The following is a 15,063-nucleotide window of genomic DNA, read 5'->3' as shown; positions in this document are numbered from 1 at the left end:
AGCCTGGTGCAAAGGACATTGTGTTTCTCGTGAAATCAAGGATATGTGCAGTTCACAAGCGAAAATAATCTTCAATAATTAAATCAGGTCAAGATGACAACTGTAATATTCTCTTCAGCATAGTTCTTAACCTCTCGAGTAGGAAACCCTGGCTAAGTAGTTCATGGGTATACAGGATGAATCTACGAAAAAATGCTGATACATGAAACAATTTCTGGAGGAGTGAATGAACCGTAACAATTTTATTCCTGAACCACGAGAAGCTAGCAGGTGGTTTTTTTACAGTTAACGATGATGCAATTAAATTAACGTTTGACATATGGATTAGATAGTGAGTTGATTGCCATTTTCCATTGGGTTTCATATAACGGACAGTTAAAGGAAACGTTAGGAATTCTTGGTAACTTCCGAAAATAAGCATGGTCTAGAATCGTAGAGAAGGGTTTGGTAATGTAGTATGCTCCTTTCTATTTAGATATTGATCATTTCTGTAGTTGCCTTCAAGTCTGAGAAACAAAACCTTGAGACACGAACCATCAAAGACACAAATATTCTTGCTAATTTGTAAATCGCCTTAGAACTTTTTATTCCAAAAATGATAAAAGGGTATGTATTTAACTGTTCACTGATTGATGTTTACTGGCTGTCTTAGATCATCAAAATCTTGTATATGTGTGCTATCGAAAGAAATCTTTTGAGGTTGATCATTTGCTTTGATTATAATGTTTGAGGACAAGGTATGTAGCTTAAGTTCGACTATTATTAATATTCTGATTATTATCATGATTATGATTATGATTATAATGAAATCATTTGAAGTGATTATCAGAATGAATGAATGAATGGATGGATGGATGGGATGGATGGATGGATGAAAGAGAGCCCTCTTGCATGAGGACAATTATTGTAAGGAGACTAAAATCAGGGCACCAACCCTGGTAGTATTCCAAAAAACATTGTTGTGGGACTTTAAAATTAATTGCTTAAAAAAACAATCTGTAGTTATAATAATTTTGACTATTATTATTTATCTAATTCTGCAAACACGCTACAAATCCATATATAGTCTTATTTGTTTTTCTATTTTGCACCATATTTCATAGGTCAAACAATGTTGCTGGTGCAGACCTATTGATTGTTCAGTCGGTTTTATTGATAAAATAATACAATAATATCCCGAATGATTTATAATAGCTAAACCAATTATAAGTTTTGTGCTATTCGGGTTCTTATTCAGACTCATAACAGCTAAAGCAATGCCTGTAGAGACGCACCGCCGAAAGGAAAGAGAAAACATAAGATAAAAGAGTGGAGGAAGCTTTAAGTCGTAGTTTTAAGTCATAATTAAGGCTGATATTAAACAAGATTTTGTAAGTCTGTGATTTTGGTTTGACACTTTTCAATTCTAGACTACTTTATTCGCTCCAGTTTAATTTTCGCCTTTTTCGCCCACCGTACTTTCAGGGCGAATTCATCATTAAAGCAAACATTAGTAAATAACATAATGTTCGTAGTAATTAAATGTGAAGGGCGAAATGAACACTGGGCGAATATGGATTATTCTGACGAATTGGGCGAAAACCCGGTACACAGCATTAATTACGACTTGACGAGAACTGCATCGTGGTACTGGGTAAATTCATTGTATGATGTAATTCCTATAAGATATTCTGGGTGAAAGTGTTATGTACACATGTCCGTCAAAAGTTAGATATGTTTCTCTTACGATTACCCAGGATTTCCGGCGGTGTTGATTATTCGGCACTAGAAGCCAGATCAAAATCCCCCTATGTCGGGCTACTGGTCTGCGTTCAGTTTGACCAACAGTGGCGTATCTTATTAATTAACTATACAGTATAGCTTCCTGCTTGTCTATGATGTCTATCCTCTAGATAATATACGCTACTCGGGAGAGATCAGCTTTGACTTCCAAAATGTCTCTATTTTCTCATTACACAACCTTGAACCAGGAAATCTTAATTGTGTTTGTGTCACACACACGACTGGTCATGTGATCTTGATATGACCTTGGCTTTTTCCAGGAAATCAATTTCATATTCATAGATCCGTATCAGATTCGAATTAATTCATATCGATCAAAATGATTTCGTCGTTTTTTAAGATAATAGGAAGACAAAACACTTACATTTGATGTTGTTCATGAAATGTTGCGAATTCCTTTTTTAAGCAGTTTCTGCTTAACTGTGCCACACACGACATCTTTGTTAATATTGATTTGTCTTGTTCATTGATTAAGTGATCTGTCAAACTTTTATGATTTTATTGGAAGACATCACCAGATACAACAATACGTTTATTACAACGTTGTTGAAATTAAACATTCAATGTCTTAAAATTGTATTCATCAGAAAGCAGGATTATTATTGCCTTAGGTTCTGATCAAATGGTCATTTTACAAGCTCTTTGAACAAGAGACGGATAACAAAACTTTTCTAAGAAATAACATCATTCATCGTTATCTTTGATCCTGCGGTTGCAGAAAACAATGACCCAAAGCAGCGTCACCGGTCCTAGATAACTCGTAATTCTAAGGAAACGTTATCCCAGTTGGCATTAAGTGTATTTCAAGCCGGTTGTTAAATTTCAAAACAGCCTTCTGCCAAGTTCCCTTACTCTGTCTACCACCACAAATTGAACTTCATAATATGTTTATGTTTCAACCGGCTCAGAGGTCTACACATCAATACAAGTTTTACTTCGTGGCCTGTCTTCCAATTCACTATCGCTAGCCGTTCGTAATAGGCTTACCTGTACGAATCAATTTGTGTAGTTTTTGTAACTACAAACTTCATCAATTACAATAACAATTAACTAGATCTGATATGAGGATTTATTTGGCAGTTGCCTGACTGAAGAGGTAAACAATTTGTGTATCTCCCTTAACTTTTACCGGATGGTTGTACAGTAGATGAAATGCTAGTGCTTTGCTTGACTGGCGCGAGACATGCCGTTATCAACTGTTATACGATACAGCATACAGGATGGGATGCCCACAATCACAAGGGGCTTCCTCTTCATAAAGCGGCTACATATAGAATTCTGATCAGATAGAGTTCTAGTTCTATCGTGCATGGCCTCTACATAATTTCTACATTAAATGCACATAATCGTATGATGCTGAGACTTTCCTTTCCTTTCGAAGACTGCCTTATCTCTTTTTTATTATTAAAAAATATCTTCACAGTCTTTTAATCTCATTTTACATGTCAAAAGGAGAAAGTTTAAGTTTAAATCTGTCGATGTTGCGCATTTTAGAGCGTTTTAAAGATAACCTTCAATATCTGATGAAGGCCACATAGCAATCTGTAATTGCAGATGTGAGACTATAGCATGCGACCTGCTATAAGATGCATCAGATGCACGCCGTAATGGGGATCAGTGAGGCCTAGAGTTCAGCTATGTTACACTTTGTTTTGCAATCAATTCGTACCTCTATGCATCAGATTTACATAGGTCTATATCTCAGGACGTGTCACGATGGCCCGTTCTTGGAGTTTTGATAATATGCTTTTAATTCCGGCAGAATTAGATGTGAAGTTCCATTACTGAAATATCGGGTTTGGTATCAACAGGATCCTATGGAGCAACATGTTTCATTTGCTGCATCGTATTGACAGTAACGTGATTACAGAGGTGCGCCACGTAGCTGCCAACAATACTTATTACAGTGTACCTATATCAGTGTATAACCCTATTGACGTTACCGTGAAACCATTTTTAAATGTATTACCACTTCATATATAGGAGGTCAATTCATTTTTTTATATTTGTCTGCAACAACAGATGCCACGACGATTTTATATCCGACCTTACTGTTCACTTAACTTGCTCATGTTTTTATGATATATAACACTAAAGTACACAAAGGGATTCGCGTGATTTGCATAAGTAGGCATGTGTGAGGAGAAAGATGGATCGACACTATACACCAGGTATAGGTATCGTTCAGGTATTGTTCAGGTCATGTAAGTGTATCCAAAACAACCTCATTCCCTGTGTCATACAGAACTAACATCTCTAGCCTAGTATATAAGTCTATCTTATAATTATTAAAAATTGTTTTAAGTAAACAATAATGATTTAGTATAACGGTAGTCTGAGCAGTCTGTTTTGAACCTTAAACATAATCACGAGAAATACGAAGCAGGAAACTTCTATTTTAAGCCTTGTTTATCAGATTTAATTTGTTCTTTTTCTAATTTCAAGTTCCATACCCTAACACTAAAGACATTGAATCATGAAAATTCCCTTTTCTTTGCAAAATTTACACGGGAAATTCAAATCCCAGACCTTCAGATTAAACTTCTGTTAGTTTACCAACTGTACAACAAGCCAGGAGATCTCTTATATCTCCTACAAAGCTTCACCAGATCAAACTTACTCAAAACCACTACAACCTATTATCGTCGTTGTATGAACACAGATCAAAAAACATCACTATATCAGGAACATAACGTTTTAATGCCTGTATAGAATAGAAACGTGGCCAGACTTAATACCTCAAGAAATGAAACACATATTTTAAAATTATAATGTTATGCCATACAATTCCGTTCAAACAAATGTTTTGATGCTCGATAGTTTATAAAAGAGAAAAATTGAATGTAGCTGTCATGCATGTCATCGAAAATATTAAAAAGAACCAGTCCATCTCAAAATTTCTGTAAAAAAAGAAAGCGTTTCTCTCAGAAATTCCTTGCAACAACAGGAGAATGTCGAAGAATTGAAATATTAACATTGACCTTAACGAAAGGAAAGATTTACAGGGGGCCTTAAAAACGTGCAGGAGAATAAGACCATGTATTCCGGAAGGGAAAGCGTATTCTGCTTTATCAGCGACACCCGGCATCCGGAATACTAGTCTTCATCCTCTTCGACTTGTTCCATGTTATCCATGTAAATCTTTCCTTTGTTTACATTTCCCTAGCTTTATCGATTTTGAGTTTAAATAAAAAAATTGTTGACACTCTTATATGCTTTTACTTTTAATTGAAAATTCTTTATGATGTGGATGCTACTTTTGATCTTTCTTAACCTTTTAAAACGAAATGTATACGTTTCTGCTTGACAAGCAAACGTGTTGAGAAATTTCTAAAAACAAATATCTTATCTTTAAAAATACATATCTTTCTTGAGATCTTATGTACAGTAAGCAGCAGATTAGTCTGAGAGATTTCTTTCTGTTTATTGTCAGATAGTTCGTGACATATGCCCCCATAAAAGCAAATAACCAACAAAACTGAAAACAAAAAACAGAAATATACCCCAGGATATATGATCCATTGTGATATAAATTCTTAGTAATGAGTCCTTTGTGTCAAACTCTATTACATGTGGCGAGTCAAAAAACATAATGGGCAGTATCAATTTGAGTTGCGAGTCTTAATCCGTGAAATATACAACCACAGCTAAAAGGTCTGACTTCTTGCCTATGCAAATACATGTCTTCTCATTTGTGACGGCTAATTGACATGTTGAGGCGTTAAAGCCTAAATCGCATGGGTCTAATGATTATCTTCTCCCTACAGCAGCCTTCGTGTGCTGCACTGTGTGGCTGCTCCTCGTCATAACACAAACACAAACTCTACACGATTTTAATGCATTTTCTTCGCTAAGCTGATATGACATCAATGCTGTGTGTGTGGTTTTTTTTTATTTCCATTGGTGTCTTTCAGTGTTACAACTGTTTTTGTCATTATGAAATGGGATGTTGTTTCTGATGGAAACACCTCTTTTAATATACATGAAACTTATGAAAGGATTAACATACGACACGACTACCTCATAGAACTGGCCATAAAAATCGATTCGGAAGCAGAGTTCAAAGGTCAGCTGTTCAATTTGGTGAACCAATCATATTTGAGAAGAATAAAATCAAATACATCATATCGGAAATATTTCTTTTTTCAATTACGCGTTCGTCAATTGTGATAGCCAATCACAACCAGAGAGTCCTAACGCGGAGGTCACACATCCATCAAACTGATGTATAATCACGTCATAGGTCAGAATAGCCGGAACCAACACGGATATAGTGTCCAGAAGAATGTGAGCTTATTCAGATATTTGCTGGATTTGGTGAAGATATTTTAAATAGCTGTATGCTGTTCTAATTTGTTTTTGGATATTTGGTTTATTTTTTCAACTCATAGTTTTGAAAACATTTTTCAATGTAGAAAAATACAGTATAACATAAACAGCACATGAACATATATAAATTAATCGATAATTTTAACTCTGTTATATCCAAATTTCTGAAAATTAAATTATCTTGCCATGAATTTTTTTTTATTTCCATTTTGATCACGCTGGTATTTCAAAGGATTAATTTGCTGGTATCAGTTAAAACATAAATTAAATTTGCTACGTAGTCATTGGTGTATTTTTCTGCGCGATCGAGTTGTACCCTATTCCAATATATTAATTCTTATTCAGGTCAAATTTGAGTAATTACTATACTTTATGATTCCTAAAAGTAGAAGTAAAACAACATAGTTTTGGGATTCCAAATGGTCTTTCTCAGAATACACTTGTTTTAAGACTAATTGTTTTGTACAGTAATTAGATTTGGAAAAAGTCAATTTAAAAAATGACGCCATACGGCCTGTTGAAGCGTAGTACAACCTGGTTCTTGTGGTGCCTATATTCTACTGTCATCAAACAAGTCCTGTCACAGACTGACAAATGTAAACTTTAAAATAATCTATTTCCCATATATACGCTAATTCCGAAATAATTCAATTCAATTCATCATACTCTTTTTTTCGAGTTTCACAAGACAGAAAATTAAGTTAAGCTTTCCCCATATCACCGACGGAGAGTCCGCTATCCGGGCAGTCCATGGTGTTGAATTGCGGTATGGGCAAGACAAATCGTCAGGCTGTGACAAAAACAGACTACCTCTCCTCGAATTCGTACACACTAAGTACACATAACGTGCTTTTAATGTAATGATATATGTAAACGCGCGTTTAATACAATGGTATATACAGTACGTGTCTGTGTCCCATAACATCTTTAAGTTGTAATTGAAACAATGTTGTAGCTAATTCGGATTCCATTAAATTAACAGCTTACAAAAACGAACACCGGTTTAGCAGAGATTTATGTCAATTTATTATTGTTTCTCATTGTATTGTGATAGAACAAATCTTTTGAAAAAGAAAAATAAACATTGACGAAGATTTCCATTCTGGTAAAACATTGTGCTAGATTTGTTTACTTTGCACGTTATAGCATTATGTCAATATATGTTTTTGTTACTATAATGTAAAAACATATATATGTACAGGTCATGTGTTTGTATATTTTCCCTGGCCAACTGGATTGTATAGCATGTTATAAACAACACAAACATTTAAGTTGACAAGAGTCGAGATTGACAGAAGAACAACAACATATAAAAGAACACTAATTACTGAAGCAATACATTAATTAGTAAATAACTGAATTAATATTTATGCGCTAAACATATGGAAATGCATATTAAATCAAAGAAAAGTCTTTGCTGGAAGCAGCCATTACTAAAAACACGGTTAACCAATTGTTCTTTGAGGTTAAATCAAGCAGATAACCTGAATAAATGATGAATGCTAAAATACCGAAATGTCAACAAAACCATTCGAACTGAAATCGATAAAACTTGGGCAACTTCATACAAAGGAAGGATTTACATGGAGACCCTTAAAATACAAGAAGAATACGACCACGTGTTCCGAAAGAATACGGGTATTCTGCTTCATCGACGACACCCGCCATGTAGATCTAAAACCTTAGGATGTAATGTCTTCATATCAAGAACCAGATAGTGACAATGAAACAACACGGCGAACTCTTGAGCAAAATGTGTTGAATAAGGAAATCATTGTTTCCCCAATGTGATGTTGATGACGACCGTAGAACTTGCTCATAATCTTTATCAACTTGCATCTCTCGAAACCCTGTGCTGTAAGTTGGTCTGTCAGCAGTCAACATCTATCACAGAAATAATGATATTCGATGCAAGCTCCAACTGCGACATGATAACACCTTAAGTTAGAAGTAGGGATGTGGCTATCAAGAAAGGTAAGGTCACGTTCGGAAAATCGAACTTGTCCTGTTTATCGTGCAGCTTAATAGTAAGACGTCCCCATTGTTCATGTTGTAAGTTATTATCGTGGAAAGCTATAAATTTGGAAAATTCTTTCAGTAAGGAACGTTAGTTCGATGTAGAGTTACCACCTTAAATTTAGCCTGTGTCAAAGAATTACCTTAACGTCATTACTACAAGTATTGCAAATTACATACACAATAGTGAAACAAATATTTTATAGTATCTTATCGTATATTACCTGACGTAGCAAAAGGTTGTCGGTAAGGATATAAAGATCTTAAAGGTACCTTCTCTTTTTGAGGTTTTTCAATACATATATCGGAACACTTTACACATGGACCTTTAGTATTACCATGTAATGTAGTGCACGTTTACTTTGCTTGGCGTTCTGCATTACTAGAGTCTTAGGCATGTGTTTCCTTACTTCGAAAATGTGGCGATTATTTGAAGTGATTATTCGAATCGGGATATCAACCAATTGAATCCAGTTTGTCTTTCGTAAAGATATTTGCAGGTTTATTGATGGAATTCCGTTGGAAAGAACATGCATACCACAGAAACATAGCAAAATGTCTGGTTTAGAGCCCGTCACTTTACTTTTAGATTCTATGAAAAGTGTATGAAAGGTGTATACGCTCTCTATCGATAGACGAAACGCCTCGGGTCGAGTGACACACGGAACAAATCGCTCACTCCGCCATAGCTTGACAAAGGTACCAGTCGGTCTTGAAACGTTGCGACACGTTTGATACGTACATTGTTTGTGTATAAAGTAAAACATATTATTGGATTCACTATTATTTGATTAAAATCCATATCAAGAACTCAAGAATTCATTTTTAATTGTGTAAATATTTCAAAGCAATTGAAGCATTGCCAATGTTCGTATTTAATGCAATCGTGTGAATGGTTAAACCAGGTATCCTAGATCTACGACATTTGGTGTGTGGACCGGAATGTGCCATAATACATGGCGCTTGATACGACATAATGTATAAGCAGGTTTAGGATTACAATTGATTATACGATACATGAGTTTGGAGAAAAATCATACTTTTTGGGCTTGGCTAAGAAGATACCTATTTATCATGCATAACTACTAGAGCTTTAGATATATAGATTTGTCTAAAAGTCGTATGGTTTATACTGTTCCTGAAGCGAAATATATTTCTCCCTTTGTAAACAAATCTTGCAATATGACGGACGCCAGATTGATGTATGGTTTAATTTGAACGTGGAATATTCCAGAATTCATCCATAAGGACAACCAAGACTAGACCCGTCACGTTTACTTCCTGCGAAGCGATTAAAATTTTATATCAGAATCTTTCTTCTTGGCATAAAATACATCATCCTGTAAGATTTGTATAGTTTTTTTTCAAGAATGATGTCACTGATGCCAAAAGACAAAGAAGAATAAAGACAATGAAACAATTGGCACAGGTTCAAAAGCAAAATGGAGAGCGGTATTCAAGGAACATACTTTTTAATTCAACGTGTCCGTCTTTGTGTATGTTGTAACATTTACAATATAAAATACCTTGTTATAATAAAAACAAATATTTGGCCACCGGCACGGTTGATAAATACGAACTGTTACTCATAAATTATGAAACTAGAAATCATGTACGGTTTGGAAAATTATGAAATGAATCGTTTCTCTTAATTTTTTGAAGTGATATCTGCTGAAGAGTGTATCAGTTGATTTTATACTTTTTCGTATATCAGTAAAGCTAAATATTTTGACCGAGAGGAAAACAAGATATAATAAAATATGTCCATCGAAACAGATTTGTTTTAATAAAAAAACATTATGAAATAATTGGATTTGTAACTAATTATGGTAGTTTTACCTGTACTTTGAGTAATTGTTTTGCAAAATAATCATTACCTAATGCATAAGCTTTACTTTATTCAAAGATCATTCCATTTGGTCAAATATTAATCTAGTTATGACATTTGACAACACAAAATGCAATGCATTAATATGCAAGAATTGTGGTCTTAATTACGGTTCGTTATGTTGAAATGAATATCTAGGTGTACCTATTTAATTGTTAAGAATAAAAATGTTTATTAATAAATCATGTTACCGATAGCAAAAGAAACTGGCTAACGCGTAGCATAGACATTAACCAACTGATATGCACATTTCTAACAAATCCTGATAACTATAAAACTGTGGTAGATGATGGAATAACAAGGTGTTAATTACATTAATAATACATTTTCAAAGAAATTCTCAAAATGTACCGGTTAGCAAATAAAACTTCAGAGAGAATTACAAAATCTATGCTTGAGCATGAGAAAGGTTTCATGAATACGGGCCCAGGTAATAGAAAATATTATTTGTCAAATGTGAAATTAACGTTAAAACAACCATCTTAAATACCAAAACACAATGGTTCTAAAGGAAAAAAGCGTCCATGAATAGTGGCTTCCCCATCATTTCATCAGACAAACTCACGACCATACCCTTCTAACCAATAGATGATAATATTGTTCAGGATCTATTTGAACTAGAATTTCAAAGATTTTTTTCACGAATGGTTTTCATCAAACTTCAGGGAATGGTACTGTGGACTTGAGCACTAAGCTGTGACAAGGATTCACCACCCCGAGGGTAGCGTGGTCCCAGATCGAGCAGATATGGGCCAGAGAGAGACCAAATCATTCTTTAATACCCCTCTATCGGTCACCTGAGACTAATAACACTTTGAACTCAAAGGAGCTTATCATACTCCGACTTCGTTTGTCGGTGGTGACTACAGAACCAGAAAACAAATAGTTATAATAATGTTAAACTAATAAGTGTTGGAAGGTGGAGTGAAAAAGATACGACGGCGTGTTTAAAACGGAAAATATGTTCAATGTTACGTAATAATCGTTGGCTAGGTTTACGAGATATTGCTACAGACGTTAAGAATTTATAACTACACTAAATCATGGTTGCATAACTGCTGTGCGTAATGTGGCATGGTGTTATATCTCACAAAACTAGATCACTTCGCCTTACATGACTAAGCCTGCTACAGTTCAGAGGCTGAGCCCGCTGTTAACACTGATTAAGTACTGTCAAATGGATATTAATCTATACAGCACTAGTACAGATCTGTTGTATTGTGTTTAATTTGATACTAAGTGCAATATATGATTGTATCAAGGAACAGAAGTATCTGAATGAGTAAACATTAATTCTTCATTAGTATGTTAAAAAAGGATGCCATTCTTCAAAAAAGATAATCAACAGGCAACTCGATGTTATTTTACATATACTGTATATAGTTGATAGAGAAATAAAACAAACAAAAAACATGTATATTATTAAATTGCGTGTGTTTCTCTTTTGTTCTTATATAAGACTTTGTGATAGTCTTCATGTTAAAATCCTGACGTGATGTATTTCACCAGTTGTAGCCATCTGTGTAGATAGAGATCGAGAATTCAACAGCTGACAGATCAATCAGGCAATTAAATAACAATTACTAATAGATTTTTTACAATTATATTTCAAACTCAACGTAACTGCATTACGCAGAAGTGTAAACAGATGCTCTATTGCAAACAAACACATGTATCACTAGTAACTGTACAGTAAACACAAAAATACAACAAACACATATACAACAACCTACGAAACAGCACACATACACTTATGTAGTATACACTAAACATAAGACTACTGTTTAACCTTCCAACAATGACTTATACTAATAACTTAACAGAAAACACATACACCTTTATTTTGCTTTACTGTAAATAAAAATGTGTATACCTCACTTCTGATTTTAAATATTTATGTATATGTTGATTTATCAACAATTAAATATTAGATTGTCCCTTCGTGCATCTACATGGTCAATAACAGAGATCGCCAGGAAATCAGCACGTGTGTACCGTTTCTCAACTCCCTTAAATCTATGTAGTGTGTGTAGTCAATAGTGATTAAGATAAGTATTTGTTTATTAAATGTTATTGATGATTAATGCAATAAATGATGTGTCGATATTTAAGGTCACTGTCTAAATATAGTCACTATCAGTGATATATTTAAGTGTTGCACGAGCGCCGTACTAACCACAACTAGTTACTAATTATAACAGAAATGAAGAAAATCATCAGTCTACTTACGGTCATTTCAGTGTTAACACGCTGGTCCAGCTACAATTTAGACACTGAGTTATTTATCCGCCGTATTCATGAAGGCTGCACTGCTTCAAAGAACCCACCTTACGCACACGGAGCCGACTGAGACTATTAAAAGGCTGTAACATGTAACCAACAGATCTGTCACAGATGGAATGACGAGCGTTCGGACGTTTTGATTTGTTGGCGGGCTCTACTTATTGCCTGCTCTGTCCCACAGCCGTGACGAATTCCGGGACCTCGTGAGCACTCGACATCCACCACCGACATTTACCGGGAACGTTAGGGGTACTGATTAGGTGTAGACGACCAATCATTAAGGCTTTACATTTCTACTGGCGATCCGTCGTAATAGGTGCCACTAAGCGGGGCCGGTAATGGTCACGCGCATGCACTTGACGTGAGAGCCGCCATTTTGTCACAGAGTTTGACAGTCTAAAGTTAGTAGTTGTAAGATAGATGGTGCGTTAGGCTGATTTATAAAGATGCAGAACCCATCCTCGTTTCGTTAAGATAAGGTGAGAAGGAGGTTTATTTCCTCCGCTGGTTTGTCATTATTGCTTACATCCGATTCACAAAGGACAAACCTCTACAAGGAAATGGAAGAGCGGCGAAATGGGAAAAACTTTTAATTGATCTGTCCCAGTTTAGATCTAGATCGATATAGCAAAGGCATTTCTACTACCAATTTACACTCCATTAGATACTAAATTGTAGACCATGTTAAAAGAACAATGGTGCAGCACCGCTATGTCATCGTACAAATGACTGGTGACTTTCAAAGGAAACGGATATCCCCAATGCAATTATAGTTAGGGGTTTCAAATAAAAATAATTCGTGTTATGAGAACGAATCATAGCCGAGTAATTTCTATTGTCTAAGAAAAGAGAAACTTTTTTTATTTCCAATTCTCACAAATCTACAAACGGGTATCATGATGTGTCACCATAGCCCCTTCGGAATATAAATGGTCTACAAGGATGCATACAAGTCATCGAAAATGTAAAGAGCAAGCAAAAGCCATTTGTAGAAAGGTAAAAACACGCCGTCAAACTTGGGGTTTAATCAAGCATTCCAGAAAGACAAGGGTTTCGTTATCGTGGCTGTTTTATAGTACTTTATTTCAGAATTTACCAATATTGTCAACGGTTAAGTTAAGAAACACAATTTCAGCACGATCAATGTAAATTAATCACAAAAGATACGAAACTAAAGAACATCTATTTATTGTCTTAGTTCAATGTCATCGTCTTTAAATATAACACCATGTATTAAAACACTGAAGCACGTGCATGTAAATGAAACACAGACATTTCAAATCTAGTGTACCGAATATGAATGTTTAAATTGCAAATGTACTTTAGCAGGCGATGTTTCCAACGCCCTTTCTATGATCGACAAGAAAATTTTATTTAAATAAATGAAATTTAAGACACAATCATTCAACGAATAAAACAAATAGCATTGTCTTGTATTTTAGACTGGAGCTACAAACTCGATTGACACTTCGATTCAGCGATCCAAATGTACTGTAAAGAATTTAAGTATAATAACTGTTAACCGTGAACTCACGGATACCCACTTTGTCCCATTAACACAGCAATAATCAGCCATTACAAGTCGTGATTTAATGAGTTCAAATGTCTCCTAACTTGTATTTCACTCCGCACAGCAGGCTCCCCACTGTTGTACTAAACAGAGCGCAGGATAAATCACTCTAAAATATTCATGATCAAAACACATTCTAAAATAATTTTCTCTGAAAAATGATTTTTAACCTGTGATATCAACTAGCTTTTCAATTATTTTTTTGTGCTTTTCTCGTTACGCATTGGAATGGCCTTAATGCATTTAAATTGGAACTAAAAGTCATCTCAGTTACCATATCGTAGAGTAAAGGGCTGATTTGTTAAGGAGGCTCTAGCGGTCGATATCACAAACTTTACGTGGAGAGTCGACACTGCTGGGCTAGCATCTTTACTGTAACAGGCAGATTACTTGTCTTACATCTCCAGTGTCACCGGAAAACTGCTAGACTGTTGTCATCAGGATCACTGCTAGACTGTTGTCATCAGGATCACTGCTAGACTGTTATCATCAGGATCACTGCTAGACTGTTGCCATCATGATCACTGCTAGACTGTTGTCATCAGGATCACTGCTAGACTGTTGTCATCAGGATCACTGCTAGACTGTTTCAACGCAATATTGCTAAAGTCGGTAACCGAGATTCTTGTAAGACTCAGCTACCAGGAACATTCCTAGGCTTAGTCACTGAAAACGTTGCTTAACTTAATCACGGGACCCTGATAGACTTAGACACCAAGGACATAGGAACACACAGTCACAGGAGACAAAACTAGACTTAGTCACTGGGAACATTGGTAGACTCATTTACCACAAGTCTTGCTAAGTTCAATCACCAGGAACATTGCCAGACATTGTTATAGTCAGCATTGCCAAACTTTGTCACAGGAAACATTGCCAGACTTTGTCAGCAGGAAGATTCCTAGACTTAGACACCAGGAATAATGCTAGATGCGATCACCTGGAATACTTATAGACTAACTCACTGGAACATAGCTGGACTAAGTCATCGGGATCATTGCTAAACTTTGTCACTAGTATCACTGCTTGACTACACATATATACTGTATCTGGGATGAATTAATTTTATATTCAGATTTATTTAAATTGTTCATATACGAGATAATTTAATGGGTGCACGCATTATTCTCATTTTGTACGTAAATAATCCGCCTAGATGAGACCAATGTCTTGACAAAGATCACCTTTTGGCGTA

The sequence above is a fragment of the Mizuhopecten yessoensis genome, unplaced genomic scaffold (assembly GCF_002113885.1).
Source record: "Mizuhopecten yessoensis strain PY_sf001 unplaced genomic scaffold, ASM211388v2 scaffold4775, whole genome shotgun sequence".
NCBI classification, from domain to species: domain Eukaryota; kingdom Metazoa; phylum Mollusca; class Bivalvia; order Pectinida; family Pectinidae; genus Mizuhopecten; species Mizuhopecten yessoensis.
This window is presented reverse-complemented; position numbering follows the sequence as displayed.